Source organism: Esox lucius, chromosome 4 (assembly GCF_011004845.1).
Source record: "Esox lucius isolate fEsoLuc1 chromosome 4, fEsoLuc1.pri, whole genome shotgun sequence".
Taxonomy (NCBI): domain Eukaryota; kingdom Metazoa; phylum Chordata; class Actinopteri; order Esociformes; family Esocidae; genus Esox; species Esox lucius.
The window spans coordinates 20,498,765-20,524,516 of record NC_047572.1 but is presented as its reverse complement, the minus strand read 5'-3'; the positions used below and the strand labels follow the sequence as shown (position 1 = coordinate 20,524,516).

At 41.5% G+C, this 25,752-nt stretch overlaps 1 protein-coding gene across 7 annotated transcripts in view; it reads right to left on the bottom strand.

The window, feature by feature from the left end:
- The window catches only part of il1rapl2 (interleukin 1 receptor accessory protein-like 2), a 245,846-nt gene that overhangs the window by 20,781 nt on the left and 199,313 nt on the right, over positions 1-25,752 (bottom strand). The gene's annotated exons all lie outside the window — the stretch shown is intronic.

Here is a 25,752-nt window from a genome sequence, read left to right as displayed (position 1 = left end):
GGGCCTGTGGCATGCTTTGATGTTTCTGGGAGAAGGTTCCCTGGTTTTGTCCCAGAACAATTCCTCTGTATTTCTGCCACTCTCTACTGGCCGACAAAGCCACTTCAATTTCTCCCACATCTCCTGTACCTCCAGATGAGCTGATTAAATGCTAATATTTCAGAAAGGTCCCTTTGACCTCTCCCCAGCTTTACTGACAAAGGCCGTAAAGAATTCTTTAAAGTTGTGTTCCAAATGGCATTCTAATCCTTGCACTGATTCGGAACCCGCAGCGATGTAGACAAAAGTAGTGCCATACCTAGAGAAAAGGGTGCCATTTGTAAGTAAGCCTCAGGCTGCCATTAGAAGAAATATTAAAGGGCTTTTAAAAGAGAAGAGAGAAAGAATGAAGCCAGTGAAAGAAGATGACAGAAGTGAACCCATCACATCCCTGGCACATGATTAGTTACTTCCAACATTATGGAGACGTCTCTTACTTTGTCTGTAAAATAACAGTAGAGGAAAAATAAATCTGCGCCAGTAATTAATCATCAATAAAGATGGAGGTTTGATGATCCAGACGACTTACAGAGGAGGAGGATGTCAGCTGTGGATGACCATCGTCTTCCAATGCGACCAAGACCTGAAGGACAGAAGTCTCTCCTGTCCTAACCGACTCCACCAATTGGATAGCAGGACTGAGAAGAGCTTTGCCTGGGCTGAGCAAGAGCTGCCCTCTCATAGGGCGGAATGGCCAAGGGAGCAGAGGTTGCAGAAAGAGCTTCAGTAGGGATTAGAGTGATTGGGCTTGCTGTTAGGGAGGGGATGCTTCCCTTGCCGCTCCGTAGCCAAAGCACCATGGTGTTATTGTGGATAAGATGGTAGGTGTTGCAAAGTAGAACAAAGTACAATACTGAAGAATGAATACGCTGCCAAGACGTGCTGCTGCTGCCAACAAATCCAAACGATCTCTGTCCATTGTGACGTGTAAATGTGTGGGAAGAAACGTTCACACACTTCACCCAGAAAAATAAACAATGAGGAAATAATGTCGATGCTATGGATATATATTGGCAATATTTGATTACCTCTACCGTCATCAAAGCAAAGGACAGATATCTGAAATGTGATCTTTGAATTAAGAATGTGCCGAAACACACTGGAAATTACAACGCCCCAATATGATCCTTAACACCTCTTCCTAATCACCTTAGCTAACTGGCAGAGCCTCTTATTCCACCTCTAGATATTTTGCAACCAGGTTAGGAGAATGGAGCCCTGCAGAGCACCCAGCCCTGTTAACGGCCAATAATAAATGATGAAAGCTGGGCGTTGTGCCTTGGAACGTTTTCAAATGGAGCAATTCTAACACACTAAGATGAGGCTGTTGATTTCAATATCCCTAACAGAACAGGAACATGTGCAACAAATCCTCGAGGCCCTAACCAATTATTGTAGAACACCACACATAATAATTACAGAATCTGCTGGGTTATCTATTCTAGAAAAATATCCTCAAAGCCTTTACTGATTAGCTATAACATACTGTAATTAATTATTTATACTCTAAAATAGACAGTGGGATCCTAATACAATGACTAAAAGTCATCCATTTAAAGGAAAACTTAAAGTAACGAAATATGATGGAATATTGTGTAAAAAACAAAAAGTATATCTGTTTAATGCGTTAGTTAGTCAGATAGATTAGTGGAAGAGTTCTACATGGGTCATTATAAGCATGAACAATGTTTTATGGTAGATGGCAATCTCCTTCAAAGTAAACAGAGAAATAAAATGCTATCTACTGTTTGAGAACAAAATAAAATATATAATAATATATTGTTTTTTCACGTCAAACTGTTGTAATATATCTATCATCTACAGTGCATTTATATTTTTTGGAGCCATACCTGGCCGACAGTAGGTCATTTTACATTTCTAATGACATGCAGGTGGGAGCTTCCAACTACATTTGATGTGCCTCATTACTTGCATATACTGGCCCTGCATGAAAAGGCATTGCAACTTTTGTCTTGAGAAAGGCCAGAAGGCCGAAACGTTGACATTTCCCTGCAATACGTAGACATGACACGAAAAAAGCATAACAAGGTTTCTCTGCCATCCACACTTCATTATTACTGCATCTACTGTATGAGTTCCTCTGACTTTAGGGAAATAGATAAAGAGCTCCAATGCCAAAACCCTGAACTCAGCCACTCTGATGTTACAGATGTGACATTTGCTCACAAAATGAGAAACATATTGCCTCAGAATTGACTTATCAAGCATAAAGGAAAATGCTAATGTGTATATTTGTAGAACCCTATAGTAGTAGTAGTTTAGCCCTGTCACACAAATCTTCCAGTCACTAGAGTGTGAGAACGTTGCTTCTCTTGTCACAATGGGTCAGAATGCCCATGTGTTCCAATAAAACCGTAACTGCCGAGCATCATTTCCAATGGCAAGTCATGCAGAGAGAGAGAGAGAAAAAGAAAGGGTGGAAGGGTGAAAGTGCAATTAACGTCGTCACAGTGCCTCAGTTAAAGTTGCTTTGTGGAGTTTTTGTATAATTCCTGCCTCGTGTAAAGCGTTGCTAATGAGCAAAAACAGGTCCCGTAGTCACAATGTACTGTATCATGTACTGTATCTGCCAGAAACAAAGCCTAGTACGGTGTAAACATCCCCATTCAATGAATGACCTTGGAAATAACGACCAGTGTATCCAAAGAAGAGAAATCCCTTCAGTCAGCTTTCCAAATTATTTTCCAAAATGTTCCACCCAAATTAACATTTTGCCCCAAAAAACATTTCTATAATAAGACATTTATCAACTCGCTCATGCACATTTTTTCCACACACAGTGCCATTAAAAATTGCCTAGTTGGGCAGGAAAGAGGCAGGCACCCCATCATGGTTTTGGTAAATGTAGTATGTTTTGAAATCCAGTGTTGATGCAAGGATGGTAAAAAGAGAGAGGCACCCGAGGAATACTCAGCCAGTGATTGAATCAGGAAGCTTGTTAAGCAATTGCCTATATCAGGATGCCGGGTGTCGCGTGTATTTGGGATACATCTAATAACATTACAGTTCGAGTGGAGTGACTGCTAAATGAGGTGATTGAGCACAACATCAGTCAGGCAACCAAACTGACAACCGGTATAAAAGCTCATTTACCTTGCTTGTGGACTGTTATTGGGTGAATGTATTCTGTGTATTGACCTGCTTTCAGGTTTGACCTGTGGTCGTCTAAGAATCCTTTCAGGCTACTAGCTCCTGCATGCCTGAGAATCCTGAGAGGAAATGTCAAAGACATTTGCCATCATAACAACAAGAACAAGCCAAATTGTATTCAATTGTTCTTTAAGAAATCTGCATTTACATATAATTACATGAATTGTTTTCTTCTACATGTTTTAACTGAGATATATCCTATTGTTCGTATGGTCAATGAATTCTCATCTGTGTAAAAAGTGGGTCGCAGTCCTGTCCATCCATTGGTTCCTTTCAAGGTAAGTAAATACATCCAAATAAGTCAATTTGCAGACTATACTTTGTTAGTGAAAAGTAAATGCTCCTCTTTTTGGAGAACGCTCAAAATGTAATCTGTGAGTCTCCGGGGCTATTGTGAAGAAACACTTTGCAGTCCCTCTGCAACTGGAGAAAAACTACAGGTCATTGCCAAAACATACTACAAATCATTTTTGGGGAAAGTGTGTCAATCAAGGTTCTGTGAAAGTCTGGTTAAAGATTACAGTGTCAATTCTTAAAAACATATCTTGCAGTTTTTTCAAAAAGACAAAATCAAAATGGAGAGATTAGAAATGATGCAAGACTTTTTGTATGATCTATAATAGCAATGACTAAAGTGATAAAAAAAATCTCTCAATTTTGGGTCTAGTCTACAAAAATGAAATCATACATTGCCTAGTGGTTAGAGTATCTGACCAGTGACTGAAGGATTGCTAGATTGAACTCCTGAGCCAGCAAGGTGAAAAATCTGTCATTCTGTCCAAGAGCAAGCTAACTGTTCCTGTAAACTCACTCTGGATAAATGTGTGCTACTGTACATGACTAAAATGTAGAGTGACAGGACACTTCCTACAAGATCTAAGTCATTAGGTGGACACACTTATTCAGAGCGACTTGCAGTAGTAAGTGCATACATTTTTCATACTTTTTCTTTATTGGCCACACATGGGAATCAAGCTCCACCCTTAATAAAGACCACATTTCAACCAGGGTAGTTGCACTATAAACTGAAAACTCTAACTTCAGACACTACTGATATTGTCACAAAGTTCACCACCACTGATATTGCCACAAAAGTTCACCAGACCAGAAAGTGAGCCCCCACAACAAGCATAAAAAAGCCTGACACTTTTGTTTCATTAAAAATGTAAGCGCAGCTGCATGTAAGAACAAAGAAACTGAGGATTACGTCTTCGACCCATATCTTCCCCCAACTACTGGTCCTGTGAAATTCTGGAATAAAGAGTCACATACACATTCCCAAGACAGAGCTGAGTATAAACCGAACATAACCCAAAAATACAATGGGCAGAATTATACACAGACTAGAAGTGTACAATGTACCAAGCTAGATCTACCCAGATTTTGTTAATTAGCTATGTTCACTTCCAGTTCCAAATTCCAGTTCATGCTTTAACCATATTAGAAGAATGGATAATGCTCATCCATTTGTCGCTAACTTTAGCAGGCTCATAAATGATGAGCAATATTTTCTTTTGTGGTACAGTCTGCACAGTCACACTGTTCGATGCCCCATATGCTGAGCATTTCTTTTGCAGTGAGTTTTCTATATAATGTCTTAAAATGAAATGCACGAAACTGGCAGATTTGAAGGTTTTTAGTACTCATTTTGGGCCTGGTTTTTGAGTGATGGCAAACAGAATAAGTAAATCAACCCGTTTTTTTTGTGGAGATGCACTGAGTTGATTATCATTTTGTACAGTTCACATGAATCCATAGACGATTCATTTTTTTCATGACTTGAAAATCAATTCTCCTGGTGTTGGTGGGTCAAACTAGGTCACATTTGGGTCAAAATGCAGTCCACTAGACCCATCAGGTCAACAAATCACCTTGGAACATAAATAATAACTCAACATTTGAAGATCAGTCAGAAAATTGCAATTCATCAATGACTGACCAAATTCCGGTTTTTATCCTCCTGAACACAGCTAGCGACCCACTAATAGCACCAATGCCCCTACAATGACTCATTCATACAATGCGTTGATGACTGCAATCTGTATTCTCAGTGCTGTCGATATAATGATGAGATATTGACCTCCAATTCAGTGGCCATGGCTGCAATACACAGTAAATGAAGACGGACCGTTTAATCGCTCAGTGCAAACTTTAATGCAATACAATTGTTGTATGAGTTTGATATCTATGGTGGCGTGCAGTATCTCTTTGCACATGAGTAACATTTTCATGGTAGGGATCTAAGGACAGTTTAACTGCACGTTTTATCTCCATTCTTTGGAATATAGTCAGTAAAATGGCAGCTTGTTGAGGGAGATGAATGATTTGTGAGTATATAACCACCACGCTGTACATGCCCTGCGGTGCACTGTAATCTGACATGATTTACAGGCTGCCATTTTCAGCCATTTCCCAGACAAAAACCTACCACTACTGCACATGCAATTAAATGCCTCGATACCATTTGCTGCCCTTAGATTCCGACAGTTTCACTTTGACTCTATGTGGTGGGTGGTCTACTGCAGGATGGAGTGGTATTTAATGAAATAAAAAAAGGCTCCATAGCAACTGAGTGCCTGTGATTGGGGGCAGGTGTACAGCATGAGGGGATATTGGTATTATAGCAACACAGGGGGTTGGACTAGCTTGTCCTCCAGTCTCACAGCCCAGGTAAGGCGGTGTCACGTCAGGGATGACCTTGCCTGCGTTTGACGGTGGTGAAGTGGCGAATCAACAGTCCTAATTGGCCTGGATCTATCAGAAGGGCATGATAAGAAGCTCTACCTCACCACATTCTTGCCTCGCTCTGGGCTGACAGTTCTGTCAGTCTGTCACTACCTTTCCAATCCCAGTTGCTTTGCTTTACCCCTGGCGCATGGATTGTCTTTTCAAACTAATCAAAAGGGACTTTTTCATCTTTAATTAGCTGTGATTAAAATAAAAGGCCACTTGGCCTGGATAGAGATATGGAGGAGGAGGGCTGTGTGATATCAACTGGGCCACTTAGATCAGTAATAAGTAGGTGTGCCCCAAAAGGTCCCCTGTTCATTAATGTTACTTGCATACTACATTTTCCCTGGGACCCATTTTGCTACACTTTTACTGTGGCCAAAAATCATGAAATGCATACTAAGCCGTTCCCTAAACCTTAACCATTACCTAATCTATTAGGAATGAATAACTTACTGAAACCTGACTACCCATCCCTAACTGTAATTCCCAACCCTTATAACATCACGCATTTAGCTAGTTTGTAACAGGCCATACTTTGTTTTACATTTTCTTTGTCATATCTGTCACATTACAAGAGTGGAGGACACAGGCGCAGGAGCTGGATTAGGGTCAGGACCAGGAGGAGGAGCTGGATTAGGGTCAGGACCAGGAGGAGGCGGTGGGCCCCGCCTCAGGACAGAGACTGGGTGCAGGGACGGGAACTGGGTTGGCAGCAGGGGCCCCTCGCCGAACCACTCCGGTAGCCCTGTCCTTCTGGTCTGTCATTCTGTGACGTTGTAAGGGCACAGGACACAGGCGCAGAGGTTCTTCGCATAAAGTTTGTTTAATCCAGGTAAACCCGGGAACATGAGAAACAGACGTCACCTGAAACAAGCAACAGCAACAATGACAGACAAAGAAGGGCGGGAGGAACTTCAGTGGGGACGTGACGAGGGGGCAAACTAGATACAGGTGGAAGCAATAGACTAACGAGACTAATCTGATCAAAGAAACAGAGAAACTACAACAGATTATAGAGATGTAACGACAGGCATGGCACAGACCGTGGCCGGTTGTTACAATATTTTACTTTTTGCAAATTCCAAAAATTGTAGGACTGCTTTTCCATCGGTCAATTAATGTAAAGTAACCTGACGTAACGCAATACATTCTAAATGGAATGTCCCAGATCTACAGTAAGTTGGCTACGTTACGTCTACCCTGGAGATGAGGTTGGTAATGCAGGCATGTGGAGAGAGAGCGGACATGCCCCGGAGAACCACTTAGTCCTCTTAACTCTAAGCCCCCAGATGGCCATGAGGCACCTGAATGACCATCTGAGTCAGTCTAGAGTCACTGGATTCATGCCCAAGCAGACAGACATGTTACTCGAAACGGCTGACAGCAGTGGCTTCTTATCTGGCTGCCGTCTGACAATAGGACAAGGGGACCAGAGGGGGGTCCAGAGGGACCCAACTAGTACCTCAGGTAAACACGACCAAAATCGAGAAAAAACCCTGTCAATGTTTTTTTTTTCTCTGTGCCATAACCCAGTTACAGAAGCACTTTAACAGAATGGAACTCACTGCACTTAGTATATATTCAACATGAATTCTGTACATATACTTTAGGGCAGACTTAAAAGAATGCTGGGGGAAAAAAAAATCCTAACAGTTGTGGTTTGTAGCTCTTGTTCAAGATGAGAGGGTTGAAAGAGATGAGTAAAATAATTCATACATCATGGCAGTACAATGTTGTGTTGGTCCCTCCCTTAACAGGCAGAGGGTTGTGCATCTGTTCACTTAGGGCTATTGATTAGCTGATAGCGCCCAAAGACAAACATGAAAGCAGCCAGCAGCAATACTGCTCAGTGCAATAGATCTATCCCAGCAGCATTAGTCTCTCCTCCGTTCACACGCTCGGACCCCTTAATCAATTCTGCAGGATTTGGCATACTGAAATCCACATCTGCTTAAGTCCCAATCGCACATCATTTCTAAGAGAACTTCTTACTAATACTACGATGAGAAAGCAAGCACATATTACATTTTGAATTACACACATTGTGTGAGTGTTCCCCAGTTTTGAATATCTTCTTTTTTTTTTTTTAAGAAATGTTTTGTTACAAAAACAAGTATAAGATTTAAATGTGGCATTAACACCACCAGTCATGCAATGAGTTTTATCTGACAGTTTCTAACAGCAATAAAGAATCTTGGGGGGTTTGTGGTATTTTGCCAAAACACCACAGCTAAGTGCTGTACCCAGGCACTCTGCTGGACTCTGATGCAGTTTTTCATAGAGTTTTTCCAGAGGGACTTGTTCATTTCAGTCGTTCGTTTGACCTGTTGGCCGCAATTAATTCTACAGCAGGATTAATACACAATCCTCCGGCAGTGGTGCTGGAGACTGGCTCTGGCCAGCAACTCTCTACGAGGCAGCATAAGCGTTAAGAAGAAAACTACATCTTTAGAACTGATAATCGATTGTATATGGCGCAAGAATGAATCCAATTAAGTGATTATTGAATGTTATTGATGGACAATGCTTTGTAGAACCAAAACACAAGGCTGTACAACCAGCCTCTGCTCAACACTTGAACTGGAGAACAAATTGGTTGGGGCTTGTGTCGCATTTGCAGGGTCTGATATCGTGCTAATCACCCTTGTCTTGCAGCAGACAAGCAGGTGAAAAACTGACAAGTGCAACCGGCTACGTAGAAATAAAAGGTTTAAACCCTAATGTAAATTTGTTGTATTTGTAAATGTTTATATTCCTCATTACCACTATAAGAAAATACCACAGGATATTAAACAAATAGTGGGTTATTAAATTATCATTACAAAACCTTTGCTGTAATTGGAGGGCGATTGTCTCATTAATGTCCCTGTAATTCACACCTTAGAAGACAGTTCCACAGACAGACAGATAGAAGCAGACAGAGACAGGCAGGCTGAGAGACAGAGACGGGCAGAGATAGACAGACAGACAGCGGGGGGAATTAATAAAGACCATTCACCACTCACGTGCCTCATTAGCATAATTGTTCCAACACAGAGGCAGAAAAAAAGTAGGGGATCTATAAACCTGAAGAAAGATCAAGACGAGTAATTAAAAGGGCAAATCCTCTCCTGCATTAGGAGGTGTTTGTTCACATAATCAGTTTATAAACTGAACCCCTTCACATTCTTTTCCCTGGAAAAAGGCTTTTAAGTTCCGAGTTGCTGGATGAAGCCATCCCATCTACGGAATACAGCATCCTGTAATGAGCAAGATTAATTATCCCAGACAGGTAATACATATTATACCATCCTAACATTTTCAACAGAAATATACTGTATTGGAGGTATTAATATATGAAATAATGTGAAATAAACCTTGGTTGAAGATTAAATGGACACATTTTGCAAAGCACTTCCCCTAAAAGATAATTTCCTCCCAAAGTGCAAATGGCTGGGATTCAAGCTGCTGTGATACCATATTTGAATAATTGGTGAGACCATAATATCCCAGTGTAAAAATGTCTGATGAAATGAGAGCCAGCGAGAAGAAGAGAAATAAATGCCTGAGAGAGGGAAAGAGGGAGGAATTGGGGAGTGAGCAGGGAGAAAAGGGGAGGGGGGGAGGGAGGGAGGAAGAGTGAGAGAGGACTTTCATATTCTTTTATAGTTGGATGTATAATCTAATGTTGAGCCAACAGTTCCCGGATATGTTACTACAGAGGGTTTCGGCGGAAGTAAATTGATTTTGCCCAACAACGATAACTTAAAGCATTAATTCTGCTGTTTTGCAAACGTTCCTCTGGAGAGTGTTAGGAGAGGCTGCCAAACAGTGGGAGATACTCAGGGAGTTTTGTCAGATGACTATAGGCCTGCCTGGTGCTGCAGATGTGGTGTAGTGGTGCAGAGTCCCCTGGTGACGGGCTTACAAGTTAAAAGTTGCACATCTTCATGCTTTAACACTTTGAGGGAGAGAGAGAGAGAGAAAGACAGAAAGAAATGTAGTACCACAGCATTATTCTATTTATAATTTTTTCTCCTAATCTCGTGACGTCCAATTATGAGTTACAACCTTGTGTTATCACATCAACCCCCATAACTCTCAGGAGCGAGAAAGATTCAGATATCCTCTGAAAAATACGCGGAGACGTTCTGTTTCTCACACAGTCCCCTCAACCAGGAAGGAAGCGGAATCAGAACACCGGCGGAAACGCTTGCGCGACAATGTCAGGTGAGGTTGAAGGCACCAGACTTGCATTCGAAGGTGGCTAGAACTTCTCGAAGCCTCTCAGTCACAACTGGCTGTAACACACCCTGGGATGAAACATTTAGTGTTTAGCGGCACCTCGCCACAATGAGGAAGTCCCCTGGATGACGGCGACACAGTCCTGCTGCACGAATCTCGCCCCTTTTAATGTCAACGGTTAAACGCCTCATAAACAGGGTCCTCACATTGCCATGTTGGGATGCCACAGGTCAGGTCACATGGATGATGTCGTATACTGGGCCGAGGGTTTCCAGCCAGGTCCACCTCAGTCAGGACACCCAGACGGAACACAGCGCTGTGACATTAGGCAGCGCAGTCATCAGACAAACACGGCCGGCGCGGCCGATTCGGGTCAACCTGGGGTGAGACAGCATTGATCTGGACGAGCATGGCTTAGAAAGGGCACATCTCTAATTAAACACACTACTCAGACAGAGCCACCCGACCGCGTTCAGCAGTGCTTCAATGGGACCTGGCCGGTGAGAAGCATTTGCCGTTGACAAAATGGGACAACAGAAGCGTTTCGCATGGGTTTTCAGATTTCCTTGTACATTTGGTTTGTGTTCTCGCGCCGTCTGACCGTGGCATACGCGCAGAGAGCTTGGGAGCGGTGGCAGTAAACAGCCTCCTAGGCAGCCAGGAAGCAAACATCTGAGTGGCAGAGGCACCATCTGCACAGGAAACTGCAGCTGTACTTGCTGCCCGCTGTGGTGCTCAGGACCTCATCCTCAGCTGCGCCATCACAACCCCCCCCCCCCCACCCCTGACCCCACTCGCACATACCTGGTCAGATCAGGGAGTCACAGAAAGGCCAGAGGAAGGGCACCCACTGAACATACAGTAACCACCTGGAGGCTTCAGACCGGGAGTCCACAACAGATCAGCTCCACGCAGAGTCACATAGACAGATGGATGCCAAGAGATGCCAATTTTACATCCGTTTTTCAACCTCCACAAAGGTTTCCTATGCCCAAGTCATGGTGCCAGAACATAAAAAGAAAAAAAAAAACATCCCGCAATTATTTTAGGATAGGAAGCAAATCTAGAGTTATGGTGTCATCCCTGGGAATTGATAAACCTAATATCCGTTAGAACAGGAAATGAAGCTGCCATGGTTTGAAGCCATTCCTCCTATCTGTTAAATGAAGATGCGTGGAAATTGTCATTCCAGCGCTCCAGTATGGCTCTTAAAGAAAGCCAGGTACTGTCTCTGTATTGAGGGCGATCTTGACAGATATCTAATTAACAAGTACTTGATGGGTAACTTCAAAATGACAGGGATCATGACCATCGTTAAAAAAAGATTAAATTAGATTCAACCTAATCTTCAATTTGTGCCCAGGTTAATTACCTTCACAGCCTTTTGGGCTATATTAACAGCATGACTACCCAGATAAAAAAAATGAAGAATCATTAAAAGGTATATATCTTGACACAGAGTGGGTCACTTTCAATTGCGTCACGTCACTGTTGTATCATCATTACAAGAGAGAGCCCAGGACATAAACTCAGCATAGCTTTAGGCCTGCAGTGGATGAGGGCAAAGTCATCCCGTTGGCAAACAGTGGGTTTTAACTGACAGCTTTCTCAGGTCTGACCACTAGAAGTTCTACAAGCATCCGACCTCCATTAGTATCCAGTATGTCCAGTCTATGCATTAATGTTAGTTAATGCAACAACCGGAAAGTTGGTGGACCAGAAAAACAAAAAAAAAACATAACTTTAGGGCAAATCCGCTCCGATTAGAGGTGTGAAAAGACAGGGGCATGGTCAGATTGCACTTACGGGCACCAACAAATAAGTACTTGGAAACTCTTGGACCTCAGGTTGACTCTACAGAGACTAATGTCATGGAAATATGTGTCTGAAGTAAAGGTCTGACAGCGGAAGAGACAGGAGAGAGAGGGAATGGGGCAATGCAGCTCTGTATGAATTAACCTTCTAACTATCCTGACTCCAGAGAAGGGTGGACTTAGCTAGTAATTCCTTCTGGCAATCTAAAATGAAGACTTGGGCACTATTATGTGGCTGCTTGAAGTTCAGAGGTGACATTCTGAACGCATTGGGTCAAGGACTTTTAAGAATTAGGTCAAAGACTGTGAATACATAATCTTCATCTTCACAATCACATCATGAACCTCCTAGGGGTCGGCCAGGGATTTCAACTTAATAAAAATCCAATTTCACTCAATATCCTTTGGTTTTGGAAGAGATTGGTGTAGCATTAAGGTTTTTTCACTTTGATATGGTGCCTGCCGCGTGCTGAAAGCAACTCAGTCACCAAGGAAAATGCTGTCCCTGTGCATAACTGCAGCAACAAAGACCTCCTCTCTGGGGTCATATTAATTAGGCACCGTAGTGCTGTTTGTAGATTGTGTTGCTCTGACATGCATTAGCTGTCAGTAAACTGTGAAAAATGAACCCAAAACTCAACTCGAAGGACTAGTTTAGGCATTCGTTCTGGTGGTTAAGGCAAGGGTTTAAGGCTGGATTAAAACAGAAAAGAACAAATTGAGTGCCTGGTACTGGGATTGTGGCAAAGCTTGGGTTTGAATCCCTTCCTCTGTCCCCATCCACAATGCCCTATCTGTGAGTAGTACATGGTTATCAGGGCTCCTGTCGCCCCAGTGGATGCTACGAAATCGCAAAGGAAATGATTATGTAAATCTTGGCATCGTAATCTGGTGCCTACCATTGGACCCCCAGGAGTCATACTGTATATGGGAACTGCCTGACCAAAAAAGGAGAGTTCATAACATGTTTGGTGATACTTACTTAAATCAATGCTACGTAAACAACATGACGTGTTGTAATATATTAAATGTGTACAACTGAAACATAATACATAAAGTCTGACGGGAATAGAAAAACACACAACCTCTCAACTTAAAATATGAATATCAAACGCAAAAATCGACACAAGAGATGTCAGATATGATAAATGGAAATACATTTGTGCTGGCAGCACTGTACCTGACACTTCCCCATCAAAGCTATGTCTGCCTTTTCTTAAAGTAAGCTGCCACTTCAGAACTCCAGATGTTAAAGTACAAAGACAACCAAGCCTTACTTCAACAACATAGAAGGTCATTCGTCAAGCATGTTGTGCATAACTGATTAGTTGGTGACTTTAAAGAGGATATGCCGGATTCGCTCCCATCTTGTGGACATTAGCTGAATTACAGCAACAGCACATTCAACTCAGCTTTACTTTCACCTTTTTGTTCACCAGCTTACAAAATCTATATTTACATTTAAAAAACGTATTTGCTGGCACGATGATTCCCTAGAATTTTCAATGCTTGTTTTTTATTAGAAATTGAGTGAACTGTGTAGAATTTTAGAAAGTAGAAAATGACTGAGGGACTTCGCTTGCCGCCATCTGCCATTCCTCGCTTGAGGAGAGATAATCACGTGTTTTAGTGAGACTGATGGAAGTGAGGACAGAAGCCGCTTTTCCATTTAACAAAAGGAGTTGGTGCACCTTCTTTTGAACAACAGAAATTCTGCACTGGAGGATACGTGTTTTCATACACCCAAAATAATTTCTGGTGAGTAATCGTTGTGTAATACTACAATTACACTATTACTGAAGGTGTATTACGAACTTTTTCTTAGTACACTGCAACTGTTCTATATTAAGGCCTTTTTAAAAAAAATATATATTGGTCCCATTGTTGAGACACTACCTTACAAGGTAGCACAGGCTACTTTTTGGAGGCAACCCAACCTCTGAATATTGTAGTTTGAAGAACAATGTATCATGAAGGCTACAGTTATAAATATGTATTGAGCAGATGTATTAATTCGTTCTGATTAGAAAGGTACCAAGCCTGTTTTTAGACAAATGCAAATTATGTCAATATGCAAGATAAGTAGGAAGAATGCAAGATATGTCAATGGTCTCATAATTAGGAGGGACATGGATGGACAATTGAAGTTAAGAGGTATTTGTAAAATGCAAGAGGGCAACTTAAATTTGGTTAAAACCTGGGGTGGAGAGCAAAACTGATAAGAGGAATAAACTAAACTGGTTTAGACCAGATAAACATGTATTGATGAAACATCAGTTATATTGTGAGATGTTGTCACACCTTCTTACTTATAAAAAATGAGTTTTGTTAACTGTACCTCAGACAGACTTTTACTGATCTTGTGTTAGTGTCTTTTGGTCTGTATTTGCAAATATAATATAATACATTTAATTTCTGTCTTATCTGCCTTATAAAAGTTGTAATTGGTGAATGTCCACACTACTTATAAAAAAAAAATATAGATAAAGTGACCAGAAGATAAAGTGAAGTGAAAACGGAGGACAAAAGTATTTCTTTAAAACTAGGCTTATGTCTACTATAATCAAATTCACCTTCGTTTAGGAATCAATGTTGTTTCACATTCTGGGCATGGGCATGTTTTTTGATGCTGTTGTTGAAATGTATTGTTTCATTGACAACATTTGCTCATAAAAAGGCTGCGGAAGAAGGTGAGACTCCTTCAGTGACATTCAAAATGTGATAGGCAATTCTGATTAGACTACAACATCTGATTTTTGACATAATCAGCCACAGTTTATCTTGAAGACCTTTTCTCAGCACTAACTAGGGACTTTTGTGGGGCAGTGAGGACTTCAGTGAAGAATGGTCAAAAGTCATGGACTATAGTCCTGTCTGTCTGGTCACCTTAAACAAAGAACATGGCTGAAGCTCAGAATTCCTGTGGTTGGGTCCCACTCCCTCCCAAAAAACCCCCATATGTATTGAGATACGAGGTACACTGCCAGAGCTGTGACAAAAATGAATTGAGTGGTAATGGGAGAGAGACTTGTTCATTCTACCGGGAGCTGGATGAGTTCCTTAGCACACGATACATTGCATGTGAGATTTGAGGGTAATTGAGGAGGAGGAAGGAAATGTCAAGAAGCCTACTGTTATTATTCAGCTTTGTACAGTGAAATATATTGCATATAGGTTACCTTATGTAGCCTATGAAAAGATATATGGACAGTGGAAACTGAAAAGGGGCTTGTAAAGTGGTTTTGAGCACATATTCCTCAAGCCCACAACCCACTCTCAGCTTGCCAGTTAGTACATACCACTGTGACCTAAAACATTATGCAAACGATGATGTAAAATAAGGCAAATTTTATTTCGTAGCCTATTGACTTACTTCTTGAGTGAGATGTAAATGCATGGTTAAATATTAAATGTCAAAACGCACACAAGCCTCTGACTAATTTCAATTAATTCAAACCTATAAGTAATACATGGGCTTGTTACAGTAGTTAAACTACTTAAAACATTTAACCAGACATTCTGTAAAGGTTGGTATGAGGACGCTTTGTGTATTTAGTATGTTGCCCGTGGCTACTGTTTGTACTGTACATGTCATGCTGTTCTCTAAATCTGTCTCCTCAGAGCTCGCACAAAGGTCGTCAACATTAGGCCTTAAAAGGGCACGCATGCTCCTCATCTCGAGCAATGTGCTCACTTCACACACTGATAACTGGATAAGTCTGCTACACTCCACACTAATGTGTTTTGGGTCCAGCCTTCCTACTGTATACCAGTTCTTGACCTGGATTGAAGCGGGTCACTGTTATTCATTTTGGTTGCTGCTACTGCTTATATTTAGGAGCACAACACTTTGAAGCTGATATTCCATAGCAGGAACAGGAGCATGAAGTGGTAGGAAACGTGAGGGACCAGTGCTCAGTGGATTCATCAGGGAGCACAAAATTAGTCTGGATGAAAGCTAAAAGGGGGTCTTTGACGAGTCTTGTGATGACTTCCTAGTGCTACAAATGCGAGGCAAAAGGTATCATGCAATTTCAATAAGGGGTTTATTCATGACTCGGCTAGGCACAAAGAGCCTCTTCTGCAGCTTTCAACACTAAAAACGGTCGGCATTTGCATTTTAAAAGAACACCTGTGATAGGCATAAATGTGTTGTGAAACAAACTGTGCAAAAGGCTTGACATTTTCATTTCGCATGTCATCCTTTCAAAGCGAGCTGTCGGAGCGGCACAATCGACTGCTGTACTGCACTGTCAGGTCACCTGCTCCACCCTGTACTGCACTGTCGGGTCACCTGCTCCACCCTGAACTGTGCTGTGATGTAACCATGCTCCCAGACTCTCATACTGTGGGGTGGCTGTTAATACAGTGGATATAAAAAGTATACACACCCCTGTGAAAATGCCAGGTTCTTGTGATGTAAAAGAATGAGACACAGACAGACTTTTTCCACTTTTAATGTGACCAATAATGTGAACAATTCAATTGAAAAACTAAAATAAATCTTCAAGGGGGAAAAATGAAAAATAAAAACCTTACAATAACCTGCATTAGTGTGCACACCCTCTTATAACTGGGGATGTGGCTGTGTTCAGAATTAACCAATCACATTCCAACTCGAAGTCATTAAATCAAAGTCATTACACACCTGCCATCATTTAAAGTGACTCTGATTAATCACAAATAAACTTCAGCTGTTCTAGTAGGATTTTCCTGATATTTTCTTAGTTGCATTTCAGAGCAGAAGCCATGGTCCGCAGAGGGATCAAAGCATCAGAGGGATCTCATTGTTGAAAGATATCAGTCAGAAGGGTACAAAATAATTTCCAAAGCATTAGATATACCATGTAACACTGTGAAGACAGTCATCATCAAGTTGAGAAAATATGGCACAGAGACATTACCAAGAACTGGACGTCCCTCTAAAATTGATGAAAAGACGAGAAGAAAACTCGTCAGGGAGGCTTCCAAGAGGCCTACAGCAACATTAAAGGAACTGCAGGAATTTTTGGCAAGTACTGGCTGTGTGCTACATGTGAAAACCATCTCCTGTATTCTTCATATGAATGGGCTATGGGGTAGGGTGGCAAGACCGAAGCCTTTTCTTTCCATGAAAACATTCAAGTCCGGGTGAAGTCCACAAAAGCACATGGGAAGATGTGTTATGGTCTGATGAAACCAAGGTTGAACTTTTTGGCCTTAATTCCAAAAAGAACACCATACCCACAGTGAAGCATGGTGGTGGCAGCATCCTGCTTTGGGGTTGTTTTTCTTTAGCTGGAACCGGGGCCATAGTCAGGGTGGAGGGAATTATTAACAGTTCCAAATATCAGGCAATTTTGGCACAAAACATTTAGGCGTCCGTTAGAAAGATGAAGATGAAAAGGAAGTTCAGCACAGCAACGACCCAAAGCACACATCCAAATCCACAAAAGCATGGCTTCACCAGAAGAAGATTCATGTTTTGGAATGGCCCAGCCAGAGCCCAGACCTGAATCCAATTGACATCTGTGGGGTGATCTGAAGGGGGTGTGCATAGGAGATGTCCTTGCAGTCTGACAGGTTTGGAGCGCTTTTGCAAAGAAGAGTGGGTAAATATTGCCACGTCAAGATGTGCCATGCTAATAGACTACTATCCAAAAAGACTGAGTGCTGTAATAAAGGTGCTTCAACAAAGTATTAGTTTAAGGGTGTGCACACTTATGCAACCAGGTTATTGTGAGTTTTACATTTTAAATTTTTCCACCTCGAAGTTTTCAGTTTGTTTTTCAATTGAATTGTTCACATTATAAGTCACATTAAAGGTGGAAAAAGTTCTGACATGATTTATCCTTCTTTTACTTTACAAGAACCTGGCATTTTAACAGGGGTGTGTAGATTTTTTTTATCCACTGTACATCTACAGCCTATCTGATGTTTATCTTTGACCCCGAGACCAGCCCATGCCCAGTGCCCATTCACTGGAAACAATGCATTTGGTTTAATACCCACCCACTCTCTGGAACAATGCCCAACGTGCTGATTCTGTTCCCACAGGGCGACAGACAGAGGTACATTAATTTAATTACATTTCCTGTTTTCAGTCACAGGAGAGAGTGAGACCGGTAGGATGTTTGTCAAATTGGGAGAGATTTACTCTGCAGCAAGGGGACCTGGGGACGGTGAGTGACCCTGGCGATGAGCCTGATTGTCGTAGACCACCCCCACCCCCGGTAACACAAACTGAGAGGTAGAGAAATGGTGGGTGTGTGTTAAAGAGAAAAGGGATGCAGAGTGGGTGGTAGGGGCAGATTTAGACATTGGCACATCTTTCATGAGTGATGTTTGTGAACCCCCATGACAATATCTTCATACTAGTTCAACTGATAGATAATAGACTGGAATCAGTTTTTAATTGATATATAATAAAGACAACAAAAAAAATCACAGACAACGCAGTAACACAACGTAATGAAAAGCTACAAACCTACGTTGGTGCATAATGAATATATCTGGTCTCAAGACAGTGCTTTGCACGCAGTATTACAGCAATTAAAAACAGTAGGGAACTTCAAAGTATCTGGCCACAGAAGTGATTTTCCCAAGTTCATTTCCCCAATGTCAATGACTGTGATAGCTAACTCCTCTATCTCCCATCCATACACAACACACCCTGCCTCCTCCGCACTCTAGATGCGGGGCTGTACTTAGCAGGCAGTGCACGCAGGATGAAAGGACTTGTAAGGTTCGACTTCTTTACACATCCCTAATAGAGCTCTCATGGCCACTCTCTGAGCAGGAGAGAGGAGAGAAGCCCCCCGTCACGCCATGACAAGTCATTACACCACTAATTAGCTGTCTTTCTGCTACTGACAATCTGACTGGCGCGTCTGCAAAGATGGCAAAGGACGAACAGCAGACCTAGAGAGAACCAGGCCTAACCTAGTGATGTGCTCTAACGACTACGAGAGAAACCTGCATTTATGATACTGAATATTAATGAACATTTTCTGATCTCAACAAGGCAATTTCTTAGTTAAACAAGGCATTGAAGACAGTGTTGTCATGTGTGTGATGATTAGACACGTATCACTTTTCAATGAATTGGCTTAAATCATTATGGACTATAGTCATTGACTGCAGTCTATGTGCTCAATGTTTTCAATTTCATTTGACCACTTTTCCTGCAATCTGCCGTGTTGACTTTATCTTCGACTGACTACTAAGGAATGGGAACTCCTTGGGGTGACAGTACCTTGATTGGCAATCTTTAATTAAAAAAAGCTCAAGAGAGCATAACAATTGAAATACTCTCCCTGCAATTTGAATGACGCTGTGATATCCAATTGGCCCTTGTTGCCTCGCTATTGTAAAAAGTAAATCATCAGGCCTCTTTTATTGACAAGCATACTTGAGAACAAAAGCGATCAAAGAGATCAGTGAATTGGAAGAAAGGAAATTGCAAATGTGGACTTTTGAATGAAACAAGCCAGATGATCAATGTCTTGGTTCTTCCATGGCTTTATCATCTTTTTTCTCTACTCATATATACTGTACCTAGAATCTGTATACTTCTGAGTATAACACAAATAGTTTGAAACAAAAGAAAAACACTACATATATACAGCCATACACGCATTGAAACCTTAAAGGTAAAATACTGTTAGAAGTACATAATTGCTCCAACACATCACTCTCCAATCAGCAACATGCTGGGGTCTAGATTCAGAAAGCACACTCAAATAAACAACGCTGTGGCCTTTCATTGTGATAGTCGTGTCAAAGGGATTCATGTGTCTAAATGTATGTCTCTGGATCTACTTAAACTCCCAGCAGAGGCAGAACGAGCAACAGCCAGAGGCTACGACCTTTCTAAAAGTGTACTATACTGTATGAACATGGACGTGAACATGAAAATAAACATACTGCAAACAGGCATAAAATAATGACCCAAAGGCATAGCAATTTGGACTGCGATAGCACCCTGCAGTTTATCAATGTAACGACTAGATTCTGTAGTACTCAGACGCACGCAGCATAGTGGCACTCTGTTCCCCTCTCACCCTCCGCCCCTTTATCCCCCTCCCACCAATCAAGGTTGCAGCTAATTAACATATTTATTTTTGTCGTGCAACCGACTCTGATGACAAATGATAGCGAGGGAAAGAGAGATGAAACTACTCAGAGCTCCATTGCTCTAACGTTACTCTGTCATTCTGACACCCAGCTCTCTCTCCGTGCTCAACAGGATGGGCCTCCAACTTGGTTTCCTGTCAGTCTCTGGGTATTTATATCAAGCATAAATACCCAGACACTGATAGAGTGCCACTCCACCCCCCCCCTGCATTAGAGGGACATATTTGTCTTCCTATGTGTCACACATTCCAAGAATGTGAGGAGGCGAAGCAGGAGCCCAGTGCTGGAGCCGTGCTGGGTGCTCTGTGGCAGAACTGAAGGCATTCACATAAGTGGATTGGCCAACGAGAGTCTGACTCTGGCCGTTTGTCACCGACCCTGCGATTAGATCAAGATGAATACGTGGGAATGTGGCGTTCATCCGACACAGCTATTTATGGTCTGCCATTTTGGGTTATTGCGCACCTGAGGTCAAGACAGACAGTATGAGGATTTTCCTCGTGATATGACATTAATGCAAAAACAATTGTCCCTTTCTCGTGATGAATAATGCACTTTACTGGAACATTGTGCTAACACTCCGCCTCCTCACCCCCTCCGCCCCTCCCATGCCTCCCATCCAGTCAGGAGCCTCAGTGTAATCTTCCATGTTGGGTCTTAACATGGCCTCTCCTCTCTTCCCCCTGAGCTGGAATGTCCCTCACGGTGTGGGGCTGTCCATGGAGAATAAACAGATCCACAGACAGAGCAGAGACACAGCAGAGCAGGGCTTCCCACTCCTCAGTGCTCTCCTTTTTTCGTGTTACTCCTCTCAGATGCTCAGACGGCTAATCAGGCGCCCTGTGGCTAATAATAGGCCCTTCTCGTGTAAAGGGTATGGGGGATCTGATTTCCATGGAGCTATTACATTTTCTCTTCACTTAGCGTCTCCTCAGCTAATAAACACTGACAGCTGTGGCCTAATGGTCCAGCCGCCAGAACTCACCACAGTGCCCGCCACACAACAATTAATTACCAATTCAGTGGGGCTACAGGTTCTTGTCAACGAGCCGTTTTCTTTTAAAAGGAGACACCGCTGTTTTGCCCATTCGAGGAGGTGCAGTTGGCAGCTCAAGTTTAATTTGATTAGATGCGGATTGGATATGACACTAAACATATGAGAAAGGAATTGAATCCCCCATGCAGTTTCTTTAATTACATTTTCGCCTCTAAATCACTGTTGATTTTTTTAAGTATAATATTTATTGTAATTGGTTTCCTGGACCCTCTTTTGGCCTTTGAATGGAGCTGTCACATTGCATGGCATTATGAGACCAATTGAAAGATTTTTCAGCATGATTAACAAGAAGAACTCAACAAAGGTTGTCAGACATTGCTGCCCGTGCGTCAAACTGATGTCATCATGTTCTGTTATAAATATCTTGGTGTATGTTGATGACTATCTCATCCGAAGTTGCCAGTATCAGTAATTCACACATCAGATTGGAGGCAGCCACTGCATACAGTGATTAATCAGAGAAGTTCCAGAAACGACAAACTTCAAACATTCATTTGCAAAATATATCAGAAAGTCTCATTATGCTGTTGTTTTTTCTTTGACTTTAACCCACTTTGTGAGATTCGGTACTCAGAATATATATATATATTATACATATTCTATGTATATTCATTATATATATATATATATATATATATATATATATATATATATATATATATATATATATATATACACTGAACAAAAATAAATGCAACACTTTTATAAACGCAACACATTTATCATGAGCTGAACTCAAAGATCTAAGACTTTCTCCATGTACACAAAAGGCCTATTTCTCTCAAATATTGTTCACAAATCTGTCTACATCTGTGTTAGTGATCACTTCTCCTTTGCCGAGATAATCCATCCACCTCACAGGTGTGGCATATAAAGATCCTGATTAGACAGCATGATTATTGCACAGGTGTGCCTTAGGCTGGCCACAATAAAATGCCACTCTAAAATGTGCAGTTTCACTGCATTGGGGGAGGTCCAAAAACCAACATTATCTGGTGTGACCACCATTTGCCTGACGCAGTGCAACAGATCTCCTTTGCATAGAGTTGATCAGGTTGTTTATTGTGGCCTGTGGAATGTTGGTCCCCTCCACTTCAATGGCTGTGTGAAGTTGCTGGATATTGGCAAGACCTGGAACACGCCGTCGTATACGCCAATCCAGAGCATCCCAAACATGCTCAATGGGTGACTTGTCTGGTGAGTATGCTGGCCATGCAAGACTTGTTTTCATGCGTCTTGGCATGCTCTCCACCAGTCCGTCACATTGCTGTTGGGTGACTTTATGCCACTCCTGGCACAAAAATTCAAGTAGCTCTTCTTTGTTTGATGGCTTGTGACCATCCATCTTGATCAAATACCAGAGGTTTCAATAGTGTTCAGGTCTGGAGATTGGGCTGGTGGCATGGAGCATTGTCCTCCTGGAAAAAACTATTTTCAGTATTGGGGAACATTGTCAGAGTAGAAGGAAACAGGTGTTCTTCCAGGATAACCGTGTACTTGTCTTGATTCATTCGTCCTTCATAAAGACAAATCTGCCTGATTCCAGCCTTGCTGAAGCATCCCCAGATCAACACTGATCCTCCATCACTGATCCTCCACGAGACACTGTGGCTTGTAGACCTCTCCAAGTCTCTGTCTAACCATTAGACGACCAGGTGTTGGGCAAAGCTGAAAATTTGACTCATCAAAGAAGATTACCATACTCCATTCCTCTACGGTTCAATCCTTTTGGCCTTTTGCAAACTTCAGCCTGGCTCTTCTTTGCTTCTTGTTTTCTAGCTTTGCACGACTTCAGCCCTGCCCCTAGGAGCCTGTTTCAAACTGTCCTCGCCATGCACTTCACCCCAGCTGCTGTTTGCCATTCTTTTTGTAGGTCACTTGATGTCATCCTACGGTTGTTGAGTGACATTCGAATGAGTTGATGGTCATCTCTATCAGTGGACAGTCATTTTCGCCCTCTGCCAGTCTGTAGCTTTGTTTTCCCCAATGTCTGTTGCTTGGCCTTGTTCTTGTGAACCGCCGTCTTTGAAATTTTCAGAATGGAAGCAACCTGAATCTCACTGTATCCCTCTGCCAGTAAAGCCAGAATTTAAACCTTCTTTTCCTCACTCAAAGCTTTTCTTTTCAACTATTTTGTCAACATGTTTGTTGGGTTAGTGACTTAATTTATAATTGATAGTACAGGTTTTTACTGTACTAAGCTTATAATCATGTGTGTGAAGTGTATACTTTTCCTACCAACAAGATAACTAAAGACTACAGAAACTTTTTTAACGTGACTCTGATTAAACAACTGCAGTAAAGGGTTAAGAGATAAAACTTTGACATACAGAGGCGCAACATCAGAAGACTTCTGGGAATGCTTGCGAAGCAGACATGTCACTTGACAGACCAGAACGAGGGTTTGGGGTTTCACAAGACAATAACCCTAGTGAAAAAAGTGTCCTTAGTTGTTAATGTTTTAAAAAACAAAAAAAGCAAAACCTACATACCAGCCAATGTCTTAATGATTTGCAAACCTAGCTACTGCAAAAATCATGGATAATAATGACGTTAGCAAGTAGGGGTTCAAGATTGCAAAATGGGATATTTTCGTCCAACATTTGTCAATGTGCTACACATGAGGTTTGTCCATCTATAGCTAGCTGTCTGTGGATCATCTACCACTGGCTAATTCATAAGCAAATTTGTTTTTATACACAACTATGGTTATTTTCAGTTCAGAATTATATTTTAAACAATTAATGTTACTACAAATTAGGTGTTTTACAATAAGCATACTCATTCATATCTGTATGAATTACAAAGAGTAATGGTTAGGTGCAGGTTGATGAATGCTCATTCATTTCGATGCTCAATATGTGTTTGTCAATTAGTACAACAACCAATGTGTTAGTCAGATTGTGTCACTTCTTGTCACACTCCTACTTGGAAGTTTGCTAAGAAAGTTACAGTGAAAATAACAGACTAGGTATAGTTGTCACTAAATTTGGGTGAGGAAAAATATGTATGTTTTTTATTAGGTTGCCCAGTTGAGTATAAATGATCAGCACCACAGGAGAATAGCTCCTCGAGAAAGCCATTACTTCAGAAACACCCAAGGTTCATACTTTCTTTCAAATGAACTTTCCAGACCATTCCCTGTTTTCTTTCATCATCATTCACACAAAATGCTTAACATGAAAACCTTTGTTTTTTTCATATCACATTCACAGAATCGAAATTTGTGTACCAATTGTTGAATGTGAAAATGGAACAAACACGCCCGCTCTGCCAGGGATACTCTGGCCTCAGGCATGGTCTATGGGCTCCTTTCTCCTGACACCGAGGCTCTCAGTCCACCCTGATTCGCATGGGCGGAATGGCTGTGACAGGAGGTGTGAAATCCATTGTAGGATGCAGGGGGCTTGCTGGATGAGAGAGATTTATGCTGTGTTATACAGACTGCTCACTCTATTACGTTTAATTGGGTTGCCCGACTCTTCATCCTATCAGAAATATAATAACCATGCAGACAGAGAAAGGTAGGTCTAGAGAATGGTAAAGTGGTAAGGATATATATATATATATATATATATATATATATATATATATATATATATATATATTCAGACACATAAAAAAGCGCTCCATAAGAAAAATTGCAATAAATGTCTTGTGGTTGTAAAGCCTAGCATATAGTCTGGTTTGTGTATTATCTTGAAAGCGACACACTGTTTCGATAACATGTTTCTGATACCGGCGAAAAATAAAATAATTGAGGAATCCACGTAACAGCCCAGTTTCACCCACTAAACACAGATGTAATAAGTGCCAATCATCCACAGAACATAACCTTGGCTTAGAGTAGACAATTACTGTATCTGTAAAGCTAGGAAAACCAAAGTCCAAATGAGGTAACTGTTCGCGAACACATCAAAAAGGACACGCAACATGTGAACACTACACTGCATTAGTCTAACAGTCATCTCAGAACCAGCTGTTAGGGGAAGTGTATTATTTAAATGCCAAACGGTGAAGAAGAAGAAGAAATCTCCTTTGCTCTGCAGGAGCTCAGAAGCTCTATCTATTCAGCTGTCTCCTACCAGTCTCTGAGTAGATGCATGTGGAATAATGGTCTATAATTTAGCCCGACTTGACAGCTTAAATATGCCTTTCTCACACTTGTTTTGTTATTGTCAGCTGGCCCTGAGCCCCAGAATAAGATTTTAAGAGTGTTTGTATAAGTCACAGGGAGGGCTTTTTGCATGGTTAGTGCCAAAAGCAAATTGTAATGTGAATATGAGTTGGTCATGTTCTGGTAAAATGTCTTAAATTGAGTGTAATCTTGATATAATCCTTATGGACATGAACACATTTGAAAAAATTGTGCTGCTTTGGTTTGGATCCCAGTGGATTGTATCCTTCATTTTAAAACAGACTACAGTTCATTGTGTAAGGCACAGGACAATGAGCTGAGAGGTTAGTGAAGGCCAGGCACCTCCCCCAGGTTAGAACAAGCATATAATTAAATATGGAAATGAGGGTGAGGGAATGCTTTGAGCCAGTTGTTTTGCTGTGTTCTGTTCTGTCTGCCTGCATTGTACGTTACACTTTCTA